The sequence below is a fragment of the Dromiciops gliroides genome, chromosome 1, assembly GCF_019393635.1.
Source record: "Dromiciops gliroides isolate mDroGli1 chromosome 1, mDroGli1.pri, whole genome shotgun sequence".
NCBI classification, from domain to species: domain Eukaryota; kingdom Metazoa; phylum Chordata; class Mammalia; order Microbiotheria; family Microbiotheriidae; genus Dromiciops; species Dromiciops gliroides.
The window spans coordinates 451,869,525-451,890,235 of NC_057861.1; positions in this window are offsets into that span (position 1 = coordinate 451,869,525).

Here is a 20,711-nt window from a genome sequence, read left to right on the forward strand (position 1 = left end):
ATCAATAGTTTATAATGTTCAATATGCAAGTTCTCCTGAGGACATAAATGTGGCCAATTCACAGCAGTAACATTATCTAATGTATTGCCTGCATTGTAAAGTGCTTTGAAATACGTTGAGTACATGCAGCACAGTATCTATTTACATTGTCAGATTCTCTCTCATTTATTTATTATGCACACTGCTCTTAAAGGAGTAAGTCTTCCCTCTTTTGTGTGAATCTATGTTCTTTCTATAGGGCAAGACTTGACTAAATGCATTGTTGTTTTCCACTTTTGGTAAACAGACTTCTTTTTCCTAGAACTCTCCTCATCTGAAACTTGTTTTTAGAAAACAAGCAAAGTTTAACCTGTGTTAAATTTCAAAAATTCTGGTCTTACTTTTATAGCTGCAACATCTATAAATCTATGTGCATATAGATTTGCACAATGTTTAAACAGCATTCCCCACAAAGTGGGGAAGTAGCCTCACCCTATTTATCCAATATCATCTCCCATAATTCCAAACACAAATCCTTTGATCCATCCCAATCCAATTATTCATTAAATAGGCCATAATCATTTCCAACTTCAAATTTGCTCATATTGTCCTTAACTCTGTTGTAGAACAACAAATAGGCTAAGAGGTATCACACCTTCTGTAGGTGTACACAAATCAGCTGTATCAGGGAATATGCCCAGTTCCTGACTTCACAGTAGAGAAAATATTTGGGCCAGTCTGAACTAAACCCAAGTCTCTTTTGCATCTGATGCTTTGCTCTAAGTCCCTACTTAAACCACAACACCACCTTCAAGCAAACTAATTGTGAGCATGTGCCATTGTGTTGTATGATGAGAATCATTTGAACCTTCCCTTTAATATCTGTTGTTATCAGGCTTATTTAAAATACCTTCCCATTTCCAAACTGCTGATGCCAATTTAAATATACTTTATCTTTCAGGACCCAGGTCATGGGTCTTACTTCCTCTGAGACCCTTCCCTGACTTATCCTAAACATATTGATCTTCCCTTTCTGTGAATTCCTATAGTTATCACTGTCCAAGTCAGCTTCATGTATCTTGTCTGAATAAAGGTTCCTTCATGGATATAGAAAGCAAGAATAGTAACATAAAAATTAACGCATTTTGTTTTAACACAATAAATATTTTCCAAAAAAATTCAAACTACTTTACAAAAATATATTTCTAAAAATAATTAGTTTATCATTGCTAACATAAAAAAGGAATGGGGCAGCTAGGTGTCACAGTGGATAAAGCACCAGCCCTGGATTCAGGAGGACCTGAGTTGAAATCCAGCCTCAGACACTTGACTGTGGCATTTGACCAGAGTTTAGGCATCTTTCCAGCTGACTTTATTCATGTTGATATATTTGTGTAACAATAGATATTTTGGCCCTACTTTCTTTAGTCTGTATGACTTCCTGCAAGTCTTCTGATGTTTTTCTGAATTCTTCATATTAGCCATTCCTTAGAGCACAGTGGTATCCCATTATATCTATATGGATGGATAATCTGTTTACCTATTCCCCAATTATCACAATAATATGACTATCAACATTTTTGAACATATAGCTCTTCTAATCCTGCCAGTGACCTCCTTAGGCTATATGGTCTCAGGAGTAGAATGTCTAGTTCAAAGGATATGAAAAATTTAATGGATTTTTCTGCAAAATTTCACATTGCTTTTCAGAATGTTTAAACCAATTCACAGCTTAAACAGCAGTGGATTGGCATCTCACATCAACTCAACATCAACATCAACAAAATTTCCTTACTTTTAGCATCTTTGCTAGCTGGATGGATGTGAGTTGACAAATCAGGGATGTGCTTTAACTCTCAATTTTCTTGCTGTTAATGACCTTAAATATTTTTCAGATAGCTATTGATATTTTATCTTCGCTTTCCAAAATTATTCATTAACCATTCTCTATTGAGAAATGGCTCTTAGGGACTTTGTTTCAGTTCTCTATAGATTTTGTTCAAAATTTTATCAAAGATGCCTATTACAAAAAAAATTCCAAATATTTATCTTTTCATCTGATTCTTGCTTCATTAATTTTACTTGAATCATTATTTTTTTAATTATAGAATTTAACTTGTTTATTTTGTCCTTTGTGATTTCTTTTATTCACTTTGGTAGCAATTTTTTTCTATTCATAATTACAAACAATATAATCTTCCATTTTTCTCATTTTTATGGCATATATATCTGTACATTATAATATATATGTATGAGATATGCCCACATACTAGATATATCTTTTGTCCGTTTGGCACTTATTCTATAAGATATAAGAAGTTGAACTAAACCTATTTTTTGCTTCATTACTTTCTACCTTTCCTAGCAGTTCTTGCTGAACAAAGAGTGGCTCCCCCAGGAGTATGTGTGCTATGATTTGTCAAATAGTAGATGATTATCCTATTGTTTCTAGGTCTTGCTTGTTGAGCCAATTCCTTTGATCTGATTTTCTGTATTTTTATTCAACATCTAATGATATTGCTAACTACAATTTTACAATATGATTTGGGATTTGGTTGCATAAACTCCTTTATATTTGTTTTTTTTTTATTCTATGCCTTTATATTTTGACCACTGTTCCAGTGAGTTATTTTTATTATTGTTTTCTTTTATGCAATCATTTGATTAATATATCACAAAATCTATGGAGTAATTTGGGTAGAATTATCATTTTTGGCATAGCCTTCCCATGTTTATCAAATAACTCTCAGTTTTATTTCTGTTAAAAATTTTTTATGTCCTAGGTGTGTTTTAATAGGTTAGTTCAAAAGTATTTAATGAATTTTGTTATTGCAAATAGATTTTCTCTTCCTCCTATATGTTGTTATTAATAAACAAAGAAGCCAGTGATTTTTGCAGATTTGGTTTTCATCCTGCTACTTTAGTAATCAAACTATTAATTGTCTTGATGAACTTCATCATTAATTCTCAAAAGTATGATAAATAGTCTATGATATTATTAGCAAATATAGATAATTTTGCCTCCTTTGTTTATTTGGCCATTTCTTCAATTTCTTTTTTCTTGTTTTATTGCTATAGTTAGTATTTGTAGCTCTATATCAATTAATAGTGGAGACAATGGGTACCCTTGCCTTGACTTTATTACAAAAGTCTTTATGGTTTCTCCATTATAAATAATGCTACCTCTTGCTTTTAGAGAAATATTTTTCATCACATTAAGGAAAAATTCCTTAGTATCTCAACATAAATGAATGGTATATTTTGTAGAATTTAAAAAATATTAATATAAGCAAATAATGTTTTGTTTTAATATGATTTATAGTGCCTATAATTTTCCTTTCCTGGATTTCTTGATGTATTTCCCACACTGGAAATTCCCTATGTTGACAAAGTTCTAGATATTTACAAAGTTTTTCTAAGGATGAACCTTCCTTATATTTCTGGTCTAAACCCAACTGAATGATAATGAGTAAGTTTGGGGGTTTTTTGTTTGTTTTTACATTATATTGCTGTAGACTCCTTGCTAATTTCTTACATCAGTATTCCTTACAAAGTATTGGTCTAGATTCCTTTCTCTCCTTTCTTGGCCATCAAGATCATATTTGTATTATAGGATGAATTTGGGAAGATCTCTTCTTTCACAGTTTCTGTGAACCATTTATGCAGCTATGGAAGGCCAGGGAGAGAGTTAGGCTATGGCATAGTTAAATAACAAACATGAAGCAGCAGACAAGAGTCAATAAGGAACTTTTCCACCAACTGCACCACCAAGTAGCAACCTAAGTTTCAGGCACATGCCTTCAATTATCTGATAGAGAGGCTCCTCCCAAGGAGTACAGAAGAGCTATTTTAGCTCTTCTTTGCTGGATTTTCATAGTTTGTGTAACTCTTTTCTCTGTGAAAGCCACTCCCACTCAGAGTCACTGAATTCATTTTCTCAAGGGAACAAGAACTGTAGTCTGTGTGATAAACCCCATCACTGGCACCAGGACTGATGTCCCAGGGACAATGTGGACACAGCCTAATGGATTTGTAAGAAGACTAAGAGAGATGGGACACTGAAAGTACTACCATTCCCAGGCTATTTATGGTATTAGAAAAGCAAAGAAAAGAAATAATCTAATACTACTAGGAAGTAAAGTCAAAGAGTACAAATAAGGGGGGAGGAAGAAGAGACTGGGAGTAGCCACACCCAACTACCCATGAAGTTAGGGCCATTAGAGCCAGGATTAGGGAATTATTTGGATTGGAAACTGAGGTGGACTGGCAATACACCACGGGTAGGGCAATTGAACTATAGAAGGAAGGCTCCCTAGAAAACACACACACACACACACACACACACACACACACACACACCAGGCATTATTGTAGGGATATTGTTTGGCCCATGTTGAGCAAGTTGGATCCAGTTGTGCCATCATTAAACCTCCTGTATCAGGTAAATAGAAAGAAGCCTATTCAGTTAACAAAACCATTTTAACTCATAGAATGGAGAAGGTACAAGTCCAGATGTGAGAGGTGAAGCACTATGCTACCAAAGAATAAGATCAAGTTACAGACCAATTTTTTTACAACAGCTACTTCATTGTCTTCTTTGGTGGTAGTATGAAACTCAGGCAGTTCCTCTTAAATAGTCAGTGAGGAGTCTCTTTCTCCAACCTTTGATAACACTATTTCTGACCAGCATTTGGCTATATTAAAAAGAAAAGCTCCAAAAGGAAAACAACAAATACATGAATGTCACTACTTCAATACATACAGCATTTTACACACAGATAAGGGATATGGTTGGAAATTTTATTGCCAGCAAACTAATAGGAGGGATAGAGCTTTATGATTAGCAGTGGTATTTGGTATGGAAGATGATTTCCCATTCCTTAGCAGTAGCACACATACTCCAAGAGACACCTAGCTTTTTTATGAAAATTGTGCTGCCAGGTAGGAAGTGGCATCAGAATAGATTATTTCAGAAGAAGGTTTAGACTGACAGCACCAAGTTATTTAATGTAAGGGAAAGTTCTTAGAATGATCCTGGTTTGGTGAGCTGATTTATCAGATCAAAACATGGGTTCCTACGAAAGTTAAGCCTTACTTTATGAGAAGAGAGATATTCTCTAAGGCAGAAGTGGGAGAGAGTACATACCAGACATGTGGGACAGCTAGTGCAAAAGCATAGAAATGGGATGTGGAATATCATATGTAAAGAACAGAGAATGTCAATTTGGCCAGATCAGAGAGTGGGGGGTAGGGGGACAGGGAGAGGAGATAAAAAGTAATGTCCAATGAGGCTGGATAGGTTGGAGCCAGATTGCTTAGGGCTTTAGAGGCTAAGCAAAGGAGTTTTACATTTTACCCTAGAAAAAAACAGGAATCCATTGGAGTTGATTAAGTAAACATTTGATCAGATCTGTGTTTAAGGATAATTGCCTTACCAGCAGTAAGTAGGATGGATTAGAGCAATGAAGGACACCAGGAAACCAATTAGGGAGCTACTTCAATAATCTAGGCCAGAGGTGACAAGGGCCTGAACTTATGTGATAGCTCTTTCAAAAGGGTTTGGATATGAGAGATATTGTGAATATAGAAATGGCAAGATCTGGCTATTGAATGGATGTTTAGAATGACGAAGAGTGAGAAGTTGTGGATAATGCCAAGGTTATTAACTTGAAAGACAAGAACGATTAGGATACCTTTGACAAAAAAAAGAAATTTAGAAGACGATACCTTATGGATAAGGGTAAAGAATTCAGTTTTGAATATGTTTGGGTTAAGATGTTTTTGGAATAGATAGATAGATAGATGAATTAATTAATTAATTAATTAATTTTTAAAAATAAAAAGAGATGTCTTTGGAAAATCCAATTTGAAGTGTCCAATAGGTTATTATTGTGGGACTCCAGTTCAAAAATAAACCTGAGGCTGACTATATGTATAGAAATGTTAGCTAAACCTATGGGAGCAGATGAGGTTAAGAAAAAGGGAGTACATAGAGAGAATAGAAGACCCAGGAAAGAACCTTGGGGAACAACCTGAGTAAAGGTATATAGTATGGATGATGATCCTGCAAAGGATAAAGAAAAAGCATTTGGACAGGTAGGGCAAACCAGGAGAGAGTAACTTCATAGAAATACAGAGAAGAGAGAATATTCAGAACAATGCAGTCAGCAAAATAAAATTCGACAAAGAGGCCAGGAAGGTTTTGATCTGAAAAAATATCAGAGTTGGCAAGAGATCATTAGTATCTTTGGAGAAAGCAGTTTCATTTAAGTCTTGAAGTTGAAAGGCAGATTGCAAAGGGTTGAGTAAATGGGGGAAAATGTGAAGGAAGAAAATAAAAACAACTTTTTCAGGGAGTTTGGCTGAGAGAGGAGAGGTATAGGACAACAGCTTGAAGGGATGGTAGTCTACTGAAGTTTTTTTTTTTTTTTTGTAATGGGGAGACTTGGGCATGTTGAGACCTGTAGGAAAGGAAATTCTTGATAGGGAGAGGTTGAAAATCTGAGAAAGAAGGGGGATGATTGTGGATACAACCTGCTAGAGAAGACATGAGGGAATGTTATCAAGTGCATATATAGAGAGATAGGAATTGGCCTTGGCAATGAGAAGGGCCACTTCTTTGTCAGATACTGAGGGAAAGGAGTGAGAGGGTGGAACAAGAGGTTTTAAGATGAAGAGAATGGAAAAAGAGGAAGCTCATGATGAAAACTATCGATTTTATCAACAAGGTAAAAAGCAAGGTCCATAACTGGGAAGTGGGAGTTGGAGATTTGAGGAATAAAAAAGAAGATTTGGAATAACTTCTGTGGTGAGTGAAATAGGTAAATAAGTAGGAAGGAATAAAAAGACTATGTTATTGAAGTGAGGGCCTAGGTAAGGTTGAAAAATATGAATTTGTAACATACCCAGTTAGCATGGTTGCAATTCCCTCCAGTTGTTAATCTGCTTGTAAGAGAGAAGAACGCAAATGATGAGAGTAATTTCCAGCACTGAGGTTTGGCAAGAGAAGGGTGATTATGGGACAAGGGGAAAATGGATTCCAAAGTGAAAGACAGTGTAGAGTTGAAATAGCTAAGTATTGGGTAAGGCTAGAGAGAGAGGAAAGTGAAGGGAAATCATGGGCTGGAGGAATCAGAGGTCTCCATAAGGGCAAAGATAAATGGAGGAGGGGTGAAACATAGGAAAGAGGTGGAATTATAGGATGTTCTGGTCGGATAGTCAATGTCAGCATTTCTAAATAGGGAAGTAGAACATTTGTGGGTAATTGTAATACCTAGTGTGTCACAATTCCTATGCTTGGCTAAGGTTAAGTGAAGGAACGGGTCATGGAACTGAAGAAGATTGAGGAAATGGGGAATTAAAACATTTGAGAGAACAACAAAGTGGATATTAGAGACATCTAGTATAAGGGCAAGGGTTGGGGAAGAGATGGTCAGCCAGGTGCTGAACTCCTTGAGAAAGGAGGGAGAATAACCTGGAGATTCTCATTATACTGACACCATAATTCTCTTTGGGTGGAAAGTTTTAATTGAGTGGACTTAGGAGGACATGATAGTTGTCTTTATTTTTATTTTTATTTTTTTATTTTTTTAGGCAATGAGGGTTAAGTGACTTGCCTACGGTCACACAGCTAGTAAGTGTCAAGTGTCTGAGGCTGGATTTGAACTCAGGTACTCCTGAATCCAGGGCTGGTGCTTTAACCACTGCGCCATCTAGCTGCCCCATGATAGTTGTCTTTAATTGTTTGAAAGGCTGTCATAAGAAAAACTAGAAGTTGCAGAAAGTCAGATTGAAGCGAGATGCAATGAAAGTTTTCTTAACAATTAGAGCTATCCAAAAGTGGAATGGGGTGACTTAAAAGATACTGAGTATTCCCTCACTGGAAGTCGCTAGGATGATAATGATGATGATAAGCATCTATGGTATGACTGCTATGTGCCAGACACTGTGCTAAATGCTTGACAAATATCTTATTTGATCTTCACATGTAAGTAAATGCTATTATTATCTCCTTTTTACAGATGAAGAAACTAAAGCAAACAGAGGTTAAGTGACTTGCCCAAGGTCACATAGCTAGTGTCTAAGGCCATATTTGAACTTGAATCTTCCTTGCTCCAGTCCCAGTTCTCTATATACCACAGCACCTAGCTATGTACAAGATAGAATTTTTAAATATATTTTTTTAAATTTGCAACTAATATTGTTGGATATGTTGCAAAGAAAATTCTCAGTCAGGTATGGATTGAATCAATGGCCTCTAAACTTTTTTCCCACTCTGAAATTCTATGATACAGACAGGATTATATAGATTGAAAACTGGAGCCAAAGACTACCAATTTCTGTTTGTTTGTTTTTTCACCTGAAAGAGAACTTGCAAGTCATCTAATCTAACCCTATCATTTTATAAATGAAAAAAATGGGACCCCAGAGAGATTAAGAGAATGGAACGAAGACTCCAAACCCACCTTTCCTGAGGTTGTCACAACATGAAAGCTAGCATATTTTGAAAGCTAGCATAGTGCAGAATGGTTTTGGATCTCAGAACTGCAAGGAGAAAAATAATTTTAATGTTATAAACCTACATAAATACCATTGTATTTGACCTCAGTATAATCTTCAGAAATATGAGAATATGAGTGACTAAAAATTTTTTAAATACCAGATCTAATAGAATGATTGATTCCCTTGGACCATTTAGAGTTGAAATAGCTAAATACTGGATTAAGGTTGGGAGAAAAGTAAAATCAGAACAAGCTTAAGAGTCTGAACTAAGGGTGGATGGATTGGAGGTCTTGATAAGGATGAAAAGAAGCCTTAGAAGAAGTAAAGCACAGAAAAGGGTAGAATGATAAAAGGTTATGGTCAGATAGGAGAATGTAAGTTTCTAATTAGGGAAGTAGAATATTTAAGCATAATGAAGAGACTTAATGTATGACCATTTTTATCTCTGGCTAAAATGGAGTGAAGGTATAAGTCATGAGATTTAAGGAGACTGATGAATTGGGATTTTAGGAAGCATCTAAATGGATATTAAAGTCCCCAAGTAAAAGCGCAGGAGCTGGGGAGGAAAGAAAGGTGACGACTCAGGTATTGAACTACTTGAGGAAAGGGGGAGAATTTCTGCAGGTTGGTAGATTATAATTATTTCAATTGGTTTGAAATACCCAATCAAAGAAGGATATACCCACCCACTTGGTAAGGGAAACAGTGGATTCCATGTTAGGTAGGCTTGGCATGATAAAAAAAAAAAAAAAAAAAAAAAAAGGACATTCACAGGCCTGATACAGGCATAGCCGTATTAGAACTGGGCATGCCCAGAGCAGCCCAGGTTTCAGCTGAATTGAAATGGGAAATTATTGGAGGTACAAATTTAGGGAAATAGTGATGAAAAAACAAGTGGAGAGCGCTGGGAACAATTTTTTCCTGAATGACCAGTAATTGATGAATACAAGAAAGGGAGAGGGGAAAATAAGGAAAACTATAGACTAGTGGGTAGCAGATGAATTTAGAAGTTCAGTATCTGAGGGTGTTGCAGAAACATCTGGGCTGGGCTTTGGTCTATTCCTTCACCTGAGTTGGAAGAGAGGTGGAGCAATGGTGTATGGGGGCGGTCATCCTGCTGGATTGTAGAGGGTAAAGGTTAGAGTTTAGGCTGGATCTAAATTCACACTGGACCTGTAAGTTTCAGATGCTCCTATTGTTTCATCTTTGGAAAAGAAGAATGTATATCATACAATTAAGTAGAACTCTTTTTTGTTATCCCTATGGTAGCCACTATCAGGTCAGTGGGCAATACCCAAGGTGGGAGAAATCCTCTACAGCACTACGGCATACACAGCTAGGTCACTGGACTTGGAGTCAGCAAGGGTTAAAAGCCCACATCAGATACTTACTAGCTTTGTTATTGTAGGGAAGTCACCCTTTCTGTATTTCAGTTTTCTCATTTGTAAAATGAGGGAGTTAGCCTCAGTGGTCTCTGAGGTCCCTTCTTCCTCTTAATCTATGAGTCTAGAATCAAGCTCTGACTGAACCTTAAGGTCAGCTTTCCCCCTGGATAGTTTAGGCCGATCCAGGCTCACTCTAGCCTGGACTTGCGAGGTAGTATGGCATTGCTGAGAAGAATGAGTCCATATTTTACTGGGGAAATGATGGTGCCATAACACAACCAGCCAATGGGAAAGAAAATGATGGTCCACATGTTCATACTCCCAAGTCTGATTGATGAGACATAAGGGAATACCAAATAAGGACACAAAGAGTCAGGCAAAGGGAGCACCAGAAAGTGAATATGAGTGAGGGGCAGTTGGGATAGACCCTATATAGAAGTAGAAGCAAACAGGCTGGGAGCACCTCATTCCTCTCCAGGCTACGATCCTCTGGGATTCCCTATCGTGTTCCATAAATCTCTTCATCCTGCAACCACATTCCAACACTAGACTTCACACATTGGAAGGTACCCTTTGCCCCTGTGGTCTCTCCCTCTCATTGGATGAGTCCTCACAGAATCATTAAGACGTGCACCCAGGCAAGCCACGTCTCATTCCTCTCCAGACTTTCTCTACCATCATCCCCATCTCACTCCTGTTGGATACCTTCTTTTTCTCATCCTCATTTTGTATTCCTTATTATGTGCTGTCATCCCCCATTATAATGTAATCTCCTTGAGGGCAGGGACTGTCTTTCTGCTTGTATTTGTAGTCTCATTGCTCAGCACAGTGCTTGGCACATAGTGTGTTGTATGTGGTGTTCAGGGAGGACTAGGACCTCTGGTGTGAGGGCTTGCTGAGCCCAGTTTTTTTTTCTTTTTTTTAATCACAAAAGTATTTTATTGTTTTCCAGTTACATGTAAAGATAGTTTTCAACATTGGTCTTCAGAAGATTTTTAGTTCCAAATTTTTCTCCCTCCCTCTTTTCCCTTTCCCCTCCCCAAGACAGAAAGCAATCTGATATAGGTTTTATATATATTTTTTATATATATATATATATATATATTTTATATATATATTATATATATATATAAAATCACATTAAACACATTTCTGCATTAGCCATATTGTGAAAGAAGAATCAGAACACAAAGGAAAAACCTCAAATTAGGGGAAAAAACAGCCCCAAAGTAAAAGCAGTATGGTTCAATCTGCATTCAGAATCCACTTGCTGAGCCCTTTTCAGGGCAGCTCATCCATAATTGCTATCCACCTGATTTACTCAACTCTTACAGCTTCAAGAAGCTGTAATATGCATAGCACACCCCAGTAAACCATTGAGGCAGACATACTAAATCAGGTTGAGGGTAACTGACAAGCATCAAACCTATTGGTGATTTAGGGGGATGTCTACCCCAAGCATATAAAAACTTCCCCTGGTGGAATGGATAGATGATAACAATTTGTTAAAACAGTCATGAATTAACTTTTATCTGTGTCAATTTCCTGAACTGAAAAATGGGAATAATAATAGCATTTACCTCCAAGAGTTATGGTAAAAGTCAAATGAAATTATTAAAGTACTTACACATAAATGCCACTGAATTAATGCTAGTTTCTAACCCTCATTTCAAAGAACTAATTCTTTGTTTTGTCTTTTTGTTTTCTCTTCTATATTCAAAATTTCTACTTCAGTATTATTGGTTGATTGTTTTGGTATTGTTTGTTGATTTCATAGGTTTTATTTTACTTGCATGTGTAATTCATTGTTCTCCTCTTTCTAATCTGTGTTCAGATACATAATTTTCCCTATGCAATTCTTTGCTACGTCTCTCAAATCTTGGTGTGCTGTCTCATTGTTATCATTTCCCCTAATACTTATTTATAGTTTCTATATTTTTTATTTGATCTACTCAATAGTGAAAATTGCATTATTTAGTATCATTACATTTGTGTCTTTTGTTAATATGTTCCATATCAATCACAATTTTGTTGTATTATGGCATATAAAGAACTGTTTACTATTCCTTCTATATTTGTTTTTAGCTCTTCATGCTGTAATAATAGATGATTGATTTCTATAACAGTGACAGGCATTGCAAAAATTTGGTATGCTCCTTAATTTTCCTATTCAATAATCACCAAAGTTCTATCATATTTAGTTGTTCCAACATTCTATTCAGATATTTAACTTATTATTTTTTATTTTTCTGTTGGATTCATCTATTTCATCTAGAAGCATATTGGAGCCACCTATAATTATTGTCTTAAGCACTTCAATGTCATGCCATTCAGTGTACATATATTTAGTTAGTATAAAATGGCATCTTTAATCATAAGGCATTTTTCTCATTTAATTCTCTTAACTATCTGATGTTACTATTGCTTTATGTGGCATCATAATTATTTCTTTTTGATTATTTATTCGTCTGAGACATAATGAATTCTACTCCAATCCCTCATCTAGCTCTGAATCTTTAAAAAGGCAGTGGGTTGGGGCAGCTAGGTGGCACAGTAGATAAAGCACCAGCCCTGGATTCAGGAGGACCTAAGTTCAAATCCAGCCTCAGACATTTGACACTCATTAGTTGTGTGACCCTGGGCAAGTCACTTAACCCCAATTGCCTCAAAAAAAAGGGCAGTGGGTCACTGAGTTCTTGGTCATTGGTAGAGAAAGTTTCTTCACTGGATGTTTCCAACACTAATGAAATAAAAGGTCCAAACAAAAGTAATCTCTATGTTTTTATTGTATTTTATTGTTTTTTATGTAGTATATTGTTGAGTTTCTTTTCTTTTTTTCTTTTTTTCTTTTTTTTTTAAGATTTTTTTTTTTTTAGTGAGGCAATTGGGGTTAAGTGACTTGCCCAGGGTCACACAGCTAGTAAGTGTTAAGTGTCTGAGGCCCCATTTGAACTCAGGTCCTCCTGACTCCAGGGCCAGTGCTCTATCCACTTCACTGCCTAGCTGCCCCCTGAGTTTATTTTCTAATCTATTCTGCCTCCCTCCATTTTATAGGTGAGCTAATCCCATTTACATTGGCTACTCCTGATACTTTATTATCTCTCCATCCTATATTTTTACAACAACGACACCAGTAATAATAGTTAATATCAACAGAGGAGATACCTGGCACTGTGCTAAGCACTTTATAATTATTATTTCATTTTATACTTATAACAACCCTGCAAAGCAGGTGCTATTATTATCCTCATTTGTAAAATGAGGAAACTGAAGCAAACAGAGATTAAGTGACTTGCACAGGGTCACACAGCCAGTAAGTGGCCAAGGTTGGATTTGAACTCAGGTCTTCCTGACTCCAAGTCCTGAACTTTATCTACTGTGCCACATAGATATTGCCTTCCATTATAATATTTCTCCCTGCTTACCTTTGGAGAGGATAAAATAGAACAATGCTAAAAAAAAAACTTTCATTGTGTTATTTAAAGCATCCCAGTCCTATTTTCTTTCCTTCCCAAGAAAGACTCAAATCATTGACAGTGGTCTGAGATTGGATATAGTTATTATATTAATAAATAGAAATATTCAAACAACTTTGCCTCCAATATTTCTTTTATTTGGATCTTGCTAAAAACTTAATGGGGGAAGACATGGCCAAAACCACAGATGCCAAAAACCAATGGCAAGGCTACAAAATGCAGCCCTTCTATTGGACTTCTTATACCATAAGAACCCCTGGGAGGAATCATTAAGCCATTATCAGCTAATATTTCATTTATCAGTTAGCAATAACTAATCAATAGCCTACTGAGAGTAATATTGGTGATGGGATAAGCACCTTTAGAAAGAAGAAAGGAGCAATGATAAGGCTGGTTGGAAGGTGCTAAAGAAAAATTCACCATTCAAATGTCTTTTCCTAAGGTCAGTCATTGCTGTGCTTCTAACAATCATCTCCAGTGCCACCTCTGACACACATGGCCTTGATCTACACAGACTCCCTGGTCCCATTCCTGACTTATAACTGATGAGTCTTAAATTTAAAGGCACATTATCACACCATGTGGAGGTGGTGGGAGAGAATTTGGCTGAATTAATGATTATTAGTAATTTTATAAAAAATTTGAATCATCTTCCATACATTTTCCTCAAACTGCCAGTGTAATTTATATATTAAATATTTAGGTATAATCATTTTTCTTTGTCAGCTCTCTTGTGAGAGATCTTTAAAGAAAAGAGTAGACTATTATCATTTCAGGATAGTTTAAGTTCAGAATGGCCTGGGGGGCAGGGGGGATGAACTAGATGGTCTTTCAAAGTCCATTCCAGGTGCGTGATTTTATGATCCTATGACAGATATATAGGAAAATTGGCAGCAAAGTTAAATAGTTTTTTCCCAAAAAAGAAAGAGTGAGAGAAAAAGGGAAAGGAAGGAAGGAAGGAAGGAAGGAAGGAAGGAAGGAAGGAAGGAAGGAAGGAAGGAAGGAAGGAAGGAAGGAAGGAAGGAAGGAAGGAAGGAAGGAAGGAAGGAAGGAAGGAAGGAAGGAAGGAAGGAAGGAAGGAGGGAGGGAGGGAGGGAGGGAGGGAGGGAGGGAGGGAAGGAAGGAAGGAAGGAAGGAACTTCATGTGATGTTGGCAAAAATCACCTGACTAGGTGTCAAGAAATCTAAGTTCCCAACCTGAATATAACATTATCATCTTTGTGTCTTGGGGCCTCAGTTTCCTTATCTACAAAATTTGGGCATTGGACTGGATGATTTCTGGAGTTCCTATAATCTGATAATCTAAGTGTTTAAATCCCACAAGAAGTTTTGAGATTGAGAACCCTTGGACTGTTAGACTTAATGACGTCTAATATTTTGAATATCTACACTCAGTTGAATCAAAAGCCATCAGAAAAATAATTTAGTACCTACTTCTGAGGAAGGAATGACCATCAGAAGTTAGTATATAAAGGCATTTGTCAGTCTTCTGAAAACAGTAAGCAAAATGACAAAGGCACATTTGAAAGATTATCAAGTGTTGTCGGTTTTTGTTTCCTTTAAGTCATAGACAGAATTCCAATACTGAGCAGCCATTATTTTTCTAGTGACAATCTAGCCTAAAATCCATTTCTTTCTTTTTTTTTTTTTAACCTCACAAAGTGTTCACACTTGGCAGCTCAGGACAGAGTAAATATTGATACGGTGACTTCTAACAAGTTTGAGTCACCCCAGGCAGGCTTAAAAGTCCGTGGACATTAGCAAGCCCCTTTCTCATTTGCTGGTCGTTTGATTTCGAGCTGATTTGGGCTGCTCTGACATTAAAATTACTGCACATATTGTTTCCATCTCCTCCCATTTGCTGAATGTTTGAAGACAAAAAAACGTTATTGACTCTGGGGAGGTTGCGCGCGCGCACACACACACCCACAGACAAAGTCTCAGCTTGTCAACAGCTTTGGTGAAGTAGAATAAAAATGATAATTAGAAACATGTGTCCCCAGCAAAAAGGCCTAGAAACTAAAAGGTCATCTTTTTCCAAATGACCTAATTAGAAAAGCCTGGAGTGCTGGCTACAGTATAATGGTTTTACACAGCTTTTAACTCAGACTTCCTGTTTTAAAACAGTGCAATTTAGTGCTCCTGCAGCAACTATGAATTGTCACTTAATGCCAACAGAATTAGGCCTCACAACAACACCTGCCTCCAGCAATCTCCACATTGTTAGATCCGTCAACTGAGTAGTGCTGATTTATCATCCCCGAATGGCCATTGAGAACCCAATGCCAGGATGGCTGCCAAGTGGAAGACAAGGATTTCATGTAAAAGAGGGCCCGCATGGTACTTTACATTAATGCCAATTGAAATAGGCATGAATAGACCAAAGGGAAAAGCATTTGTTCTGAATCAGACTATCAGTGAATGCTTCTTAGATTCCTTTCTCTGGTCTCAGAGCTGGCGTTTTAATGCTGAATAAATTTAATTGCCCAGAGACAACAGACGCACACTGGTTGATGATGCCACTTGGTGGAAACTCAAACAGGCACCCAAATAGAATCGTAGTGTTAAATAGATGCCTCTGTCAAGCTGTATTTAGTTCCTCTCATCTTTACTCAGTGTGCTCTGTTATTTCATTAAGTATTCCGTTCACTTGGTCTATTCCTCTGCCTCAGTTTTCTCATTTGTAAACAAGAACAGAGCAAAAGGGCATTGGGTCTGGAGTCCTAAGACCTGAGTTTGACTCCAAGCTCTGCTATTTATTACCTTTATCATGCTGAGTCTTAGTCACCTCTCTGGACCTGAGTATCTTCATTTGTAGCATAATAAGATTATATATTTAGGGTTAGAAGAGACCATAAAGTTTACCAAGTCCAACCACCTCAATTTATAAATGAGGAGATTGGGGTTCAGAGACATTAAAGGATTTATCTCTGGTTGCAAAGCCAGTGACAGGGATAGGATTTGAATCTGGGTCCTCTCACTCCAACTACTATGCTCTTTCCACTAACTTTTGTTGTTGTTGTTTAGTCATTTTCAGTCCTGTCCAACTTTGTCATCCCATTTGGGGTTTTCTTGGCAGATACTGGAGTGGTTTGCCATTTCCTCCTCCATCTCATTTTACAGATGAGGAAACTGAGACAAACAGGGGTAAGTGACTAGCCCAGGGTCACACGGCTAGAGGAAGTGTCTGAGTCACAGGAATATGAGTTGGCTTGAATCTAGGCCTAGTGCTCTATCCACTGTTGTACCTAGCTGTCCCTTTCCACTAACTAGCTGATCTCTTAAGATGCCTCCCAGTGCTAGAATTTATTACCTTAGAGGGAGAGTGATGATCAAATGTTTTATAGTCAGAGACTGGCATGGTAACAGGTGGGAAATTAGCTCCTAGAACACCGGAGGCCTGTTCTTTTGCTGACCTCTCTGATATCTCTACAGTCATACAGATGGTTTTTTTGAAGACAAAAGTACTTTTATACATGGATCAGATACGGTTATAAAAGACAGAGGAAAATATTAACCCATAAGTTACAGGAGGACAAATACCACGTCTGACTTGATCTTAAATTTCTCCCAAACCCTATAAGGTAGGGCTCTGCATATAAAAGATGCATAACAACTATTGGCTAAATGTGATTTTGATACATACACAGGGGTATTTCTATGGAAGATTTTGTTGAATTAATTTACTTTTCATGTCAATTATTATTAACTAGGTTTGTGTTGGGGGTTTTTTCATCACTACTTTGGGTGTGAGTCAGTGGAAAGTTCATCAGCTTCATATTGTAGAAACAGACTACGGAAACTGAGTAATACATATTCAGACATAGCAATGAAAGTATGCAGCAGTGCAGCCATTACAAACAAATAATGTCTATGAAAAATGAAAATTCACATTAATTATTGACTCACTTGAGAAAGAGAATTTCCCATTTCAACTGGGCTGGTGATGCTGAGCCCATCTAATAGCTTTCCAAGGCATCATTTCCAACACTCACATACTTCAGTGGTAACCTCTAGCTAGACACATGTCCTATAATCCTAGAAATATCTGAAAGTCCAGCCTTGGGTGAAGGTAGATGGTGGGGAAGAGTAAGTGATGGAAGAATGGGGATTAGAGGGAACATCTTTTTTTTTTTTTTGGTGAGGCAATTGGGGTTAAGTGACTTGCCCAGGGTCACACAGCTAGTGTGTCTGAGGCCACATTTGAACTCAGGTCCTCCTGACTCCAGGGCCAGTGCTCTATCCTCTGCACCACCTAGCTGCCCCAGGAACATCTTACTAGTATATTTCGACACTATTAAGAGATGAGAAGACGACAATGAAGCCTAGTCTATTTTATTTGTTTTTCCTTTTGTTGTAAGCAGTCTTTAGCCATGACTTGCTTCTATGTTCCAGGCTCTATATTAGGCACTGAGAATATAACTCCAATGAATAAAACAATCCCTACTTTCAAGGAGCTGGCATTCTAATCAGGTTGTTGTCTTTCTTTTTTCAGGGCAATGAGGGTTAATTGACTTGCCCAGGGTCACACAGCTAGTAAGTGTCAAGTGTCTGAGGCCAGATTTGAACTCAGGTTCTCCTGAATCCAGGGCCAGTGCTTTACCCACTGTGCCACCTAGCTGCACCCTGACAAGGTTTGTCTTTCAGTGATTCAGCCATGTCTAACTCTTTGTGAGCCCATGCTTCATACTGTCCATGAGGTTTTCTTGGCAAAGATAGTGGAATGGTTTACTATTTCCTTCCCCAGTGGATTAAGGCAAAGAGAAGTTAAGTGACTTCCCCAGGGTTACACAGCTAATAAGTGTCTGAAGCTGGATTTGAATTCAGATTTTCCTGACTCTCTAGGCCCAGTGCTCTATCCACTGAGCCATCTAACTGCCCTGTATTCTAATGGGGGTGGGGTGGCAAATAATGTATGTGTGTGTGGGGGTGGGGGGGGGTGTGTATACATACACATACACAGAGCATAAACAGAAATTTAATAAAAAACAAAGTAGTTGGGGCAGCTAGGTGGAGCAGTGGATAAAGCACCAGCCCTGAATTCAGGAGGACCTGAGTTCAAATTTGGTCTCAGATACTTGACACTAGCTGTGTGACCCTGGGCAAATCACTTAACCCTCATTGCCCTGCAAAAAAAAAATGAAGAAAGGAAGAAAGAAAGAAAGGTTGCAGATAAATAAATAAAACGATGAGTGACTAGATGGATGAATGAATGAATGAATAATTAAATTAATAAATAGATAAAATAATTTTTTTCTTTTAGCAACAAACATTTATTTTATTTTTTCCAGTTACATGTAAGGGTAGTTTTCAACATTCATTTTCATAAAATTTAGAGCTCCAAATTTTTCTCCCTCCCTCCCTTTCCTCCCCTCTCCACAAGATTTCAACCATGTTATATATGTACAATCCACAAGTATTCTTTTTTATCAGTTCTCTCTATGGGGGTGGATAGTAAGCTTCCTCATTAGTTCCTTGGTATTGCCTTGGATCATTGCATTGCTGAGAGTAGTTAAGTCCTTCATAATTACTTATTGAACAATACTGCTGTCACTATGCACAATGTTCTCCTAGCTCTGCTCACTTCACTATACATTGATGTTCATTAGTCTTTCCAGGATTTTCTGGGATCATCTTGTTTGTCATTTCCTATAGCACAAGACCATTCCACCACAATCATATCAGCTTCTTCCATCATTCCTCAATTGATGGACATTTCCTTGATTCTCAATTCTTAGCCTCCACCAAGAGTTGCTATAAATATTTTTTTTGTACACTTTTCCCCCTTTTCTCTTTTTCATGATTACTATTGTTAACTGTTTCCCTTCCATCCTATTCCCTTTCCCATAATATTTATTCTATTATCCCTCTTCTTTCATCCTATCACTCTTCAAAAGGGATTTGCTTCTGTCTGTCCCCTCTCCCACTCTGCCCTTCCTTCTTTTGCCCCTCTCTCTCCTTCCCCTCCTATTTTCCTGCAGGGTTAGAGAAATTACTCCACCCAATTGAGTGTGTACATTATTCCCTCCTTGAGTCAATTCTAATCAGATTGAGGTCTTTGAGCCAATTCTGATGAGTGTTAGGCTCATTTACTGCTCATATTAAATAGATTACTCCACCTAGTTGGGTGTGTGTGTTAGTCCCTTCTTGAGGCAACTCTGCTGCCTTTAAGGTCTTTGAGCCTTTTCTGATGAATGTAAAATTCATTTACTGCCCTGCTCTTCTCCCATCTCTTCCCCCACTCCATAAGCCTTTTCCTGTTTCTTTCATGTAGGATTTCACCTCTGCCCTTCCCCCTTCCCCAGTTCATTCCCCTCACCCCTCAATTTAACCCTAATGATGTCATCATGGGGAAGCTACATGACAGAGTGAACAAAGCATCACCCCTGTACCCAGGGGCATCCCAGACAAAACCCAGCCTCAGACACAAGACAATCGCCCACCGTATGACCCCAGGCATGTCCCCCAACTCCAATTTTTTATAGATCTCTTGGATCTTGTATTTGAAAGTCAAGTTTGCCATTCAGTTCAGGTCTTTTCATCACAAATATCTGAAAGTCCTCTTTTTCACTGAAGTCCCATTTTTTTTCCTCTGAAAGATTATACACAGTTTTGCTGGGTAGGTGATTCTTGGTTATAATCCCAATTCCTTTGCCCTCTGGAATATCATATTCCATGCCCTCCAGTCCTTTAATGTAGAAACTTCTAGATCTTGTGTTATCCTGACTGGGGCTCCACAGTACTGAATTCTTTCTTTTTGGCAGCTTGCAATATTTTCTCCTTGATCTGAGAGCTCTGGAATTTGGCTATAATATTCCTAGGAGTTTTCCTTTTGGGATCTCTTTCTGGAGGTGATCAGTGGATTCTTTCAATTTCTATTATAGCTTCTTCTTCTAGAATTTCAGGGCAATTTTGCCTGAGAATATCTTGGAAGATGATGTCTAAGCTCTTTCCTCGATCAAGGTTTTCAGGTAGGCCAATAATTTTCAAATTATCTCTCCTGGACCTATTTTCCATTGCCTTCTATTTCACATTGCCCTCTATTTTTTTATTCATTTGGATTTGCTTTATTGTGTCTTGGTTTCTCATAAAGTCACTGGCTTCCACTTGTTCAATCCTAATTCTTAGGCAATTATTTTCATCAGAGAGCTTTTCCATTTGGCTTTTCAAGCTGTTGACTTTTTTCTCATGTCTTTCCTGCATCACCCTCATTTTTCTTTCCATTTTTTCCTCTACCTCTCTAACTTTATCTTCAAAGTCCTTTTTGAGCACCTCTATGGCCTGAGACCAATTCGTATTTTTCTTGGAAGCTTTAGATATAGGGGCCCCTGATGTTGACATCTTCCTCTGAGGGTGCACCTCGGTCTTC